At 44.5% G+C, this 3,266-nt stretch overlaps 1 pseudogene across 1 annotated transcript; it reads right to left on the bottom strand.

The window, feature by feature from the left end:
- Positions 1 to 2,175: 2,175 nt before the first annotated feature.
- LOC308431000 (large ribosomal subunit protein eL29-like) lies at positions 2,176 to 2,645 on the bottom strand (annotated as a pseudogene). Its single transcript has one exon. The product of its transcript is annotated as a large ribosomal subunit protein eL29-like (transcript).
- Between the last annotated feature and the right edge of the window lie 621 nt (positions 2,646 to 3,266).

The raw sequence follows: 3,266 nt of genomic DNA, 5'->3' as shown, positions 1-3,266 counted from the left end.
TGTGTGTAGATATGCATGCAGCTGTCTCTTGAGACCAGCCTAAAGCATTATGGGAGACCTTGGTGCTCCAACTTTAGCATAGAAGAAAACTAGGATGTGACATATCTGTGTCATCTCTGCGGAGAGATGAAAGGCTCTTGGGGATGTCTTGCAGACAGAATACATAAGCCTAAGTGGTGATCTGTAGTTTGTAATGGTCTAGCTGCCTGTCATGTCAAGGTGGGATAGATCTAATCAGAGACCACTTGCTGTGAATTACTGTGTCTCTCCTATCATTCTACAACTGATGCATCCTTAGGGCAGTTGGTTCAGGGTTTGGGTTAATTTCTCACTGGTCTGCCCAAGCCCAAGAGAGAGAGAGAGAGAGAGCTCAGGACACGTCTATGGACTTGAGGAAGAGCCAGGACTGACTTTGGGACTGTTGACTATTTTCTATGAGGAGCTGTGAAAAGTTGAGGGCCGGGCCGTAGAGAATCCAGATTCCAGATGTCTTTGGCCATCCCACAGCTCCAAGCCTCATAGACCATCCTTAATGTGCTGCTAAAAGGAAGATACTGTTTTACTTCCTACCCTGTGTGGAATGGTGAAGCCTAGAGCACCCACTCAGAGACAACATTAAGACTTTATACAGCATGAGCTGTTCCGTGTACCATCCACTCAGGAAATGTTTTAAGGTTAGTTTTCATTACATTTTTGTTTCTGTGTAGGTGTGCCTGTGTATGTGATGTGCTGTGTGGATGCCGGAACACAGACAACTTGTGGAAGTTGGCGCTTTTCTTCTGTCACATGATCCCCAGGGACTGAATTCAAATTGCCAGTCCTGGTGGCAAGCCCTTATTCCTACTAAACTATCTTAAAGGCCCAGGAAATATTTCCCAAGAACTTTCTTAGACACAATGAAGGATGTTCAAAGGACTGTAAGACTTGTTCCAAGTTTAGAGTTTAATCCCAGGAGGTTGGTGACTAGCCTGTTTGATTTAAGCCATAGTTATATTACGAATTTTAGGAAAATAAATGTTTGCTCTGAGGCCATTAAGGCCATAGTGAAGCTTTGATGAATCAGAAGACATATTTGAAGATTTGAAGCTTCGTTCATTTAGAAGATATTCACACCTGGTATAGTAATGCCCACCTGTAATCCTTACATGGGGGAGGCTTAGACAGAAGGCCATCATATTTCCCACCAGCCTAAACTTATATCTGTGACCCAATCCCCTAAAACCTAAACAAACAAACCAGATAAACAAATACAAATATCCCACTATGTACAATGAAGTGAAGTCTCGATAAACTCCATCAGAAGTTAAAAACATCATGTTAAAAATACATTGCTGACTGGAGGTGAAGGGGAAGAAGTTGGAAAGATGGCTTGGTAGTTAAGAGCACTGGCTCCTCTTTCAAAAGACATGGGTTCAATTCCCTGCATCCACATGGCAGCTCACACAACTGTATGTGGCTCCAGTTCCATGGGATCTGACACTTTAACACAGACAAACATGCAGGCAAAACATCAATGCACATAAAGGACAATAAAATAGAAACAGACTTAAGGGCTTGGAAAAGTGGCTCAGAGGTTAAGAGTGTTTGCTGTGTCTCTATAGAACCCATATTCAGTCTTGAGCATCTCAAGATGGGTGGCAGCTTCAGGAGATCTCATGCCTCTCTTTGGCCTCTGTGGGCTCCTGCACTCAAGCCCACAATATCCACACACAGACATACATAAATAAAAAATAAATCTTTGTCCTAATGTTTTCGTTGCTGACATGAGACACCATGACCAAAGCAACTCTTATAGGAGATGACATTTAACTGGGGCTGGCTTACAGGTTCAGAGGTTCAGTCCATTATCTTCATGGCAGGAAACACGGCAGCAATCAGGCCGACACGGAGAAGAAGCTGACTTCTAGGCAGCTAGGAGGAGGGTCTCAAAGCCCACCCTTACATTTATACACTACCTCCCCACAAGGTCACACCTATTCCAGCAAGGCCATATCTCCTAATAGTGCCACACCTTGGGGCTAGCACATTCAAACCACCACCATCTTAAATACTTTTTTTCTTTTTCTTGTCTCAAGTTTATTTGTAAAAACAGCATAGGACACTGGTCATCTGCAATAGTGTGTAGCTGGGTGTGCCACAGTAGTCTGTCTGTCTGTACACTGGCAGGAGCCTTTTCTATGGAGCCTTCACAGGGGCCTGGGCACCTTTGGGAGCCTGAGCTGGAGCTGAAGCCTGGGCCTTAGCTGGAACTTTGGCCTCTGCCTTGGTTTGAACCTTGGGCTTTGGTTGGCAGAGCCTACGACCCTTGGCCATGTAGCTTCGAATCTTCTTTCCAAGCTTGGGGTGAGCGATGAAAGCCAGACGGCTGAGTTTGCTGCTGGGGCCCTTTGGCATCTTGGGCTTGATGGCCTCAGGCTTCACAAGGGCCTTGATGCCTCTGCGCGTGCACTCACTGCCTTTGCATTGTTGGCCTGCACCTTCTTCAGACCTTTCTTGTTGTGCTTCTTGGCAAAAGTCATGTTCCTCAGAAACTTGGGATCAACGCCCTTAAGAGATTTGTATCTTTGTGACTGGGGTTTCTTGATGCCATTCCTGTGCCATTTTGGGGACTGGTTGTGTGTGGTGTGGTTCTTGGACTTGGCCATGTCTGCACGGTAACCCGCAGCGCAGCTCCCTTTAAATGCTTTTAATACACTCAACCTACAAGCATCATACTTAGCCTCAGCCTACTAAAATATGCTCAGAACATGTTAGCCTCCAGCTGGGTAAATCATTTAACACAAGGCTTATTTTTAAATGAGCATGTCTTATATCTTATTAATTACTGTACTGAAAGCGAGAGATAACGAACAGGCTGGATGGGTACATTTTGAACCACTATAATTTTTTTAAAAATAAATTTAAATCAAACCACAAAAACCTGTGGGGAGGTGGGCGGTTCCGGTAGCAGAGCCTTGCTTTGCAAGTTGAAAACCTGAGTTTGAGCCCTAGAACCTATTTTAAAATGCCAGGAGTGGTGTCAGGTCAGAGGTCAAAGATCCCTGAGACAAGCTGGGCAGCCAGCCAAGAGTAATGAGATTCTTTGTCTCAAAGGTTTTCGTCATTTTTGGAATGACATCTGAGTTTTTTGGTTTTTTTTTTTTTTTTTTTAGCTGCCACATATATGCATACGCATATACATAACCAACTTGCACACAAAGGCACACACATACAGTTTCTCCATTCCCTGGGCTGATGGTCTGCAGTAATGTCTTGAGGTGCTAAGC

This window comes from Micromys minutus (assembly GCF_963924665.1).
Source record: "Micromys minutus genome assembly, chromosome: 16".
NCBI classification, from domain to species: Eukaryota; Metazoa; Chordata; class Mammalia; order Rodentia; family Muridae; genus Micromys; species Micromys minutus.
This window is presented reverse-complemented; position numbering and strand designations above follow the sequence as displayed.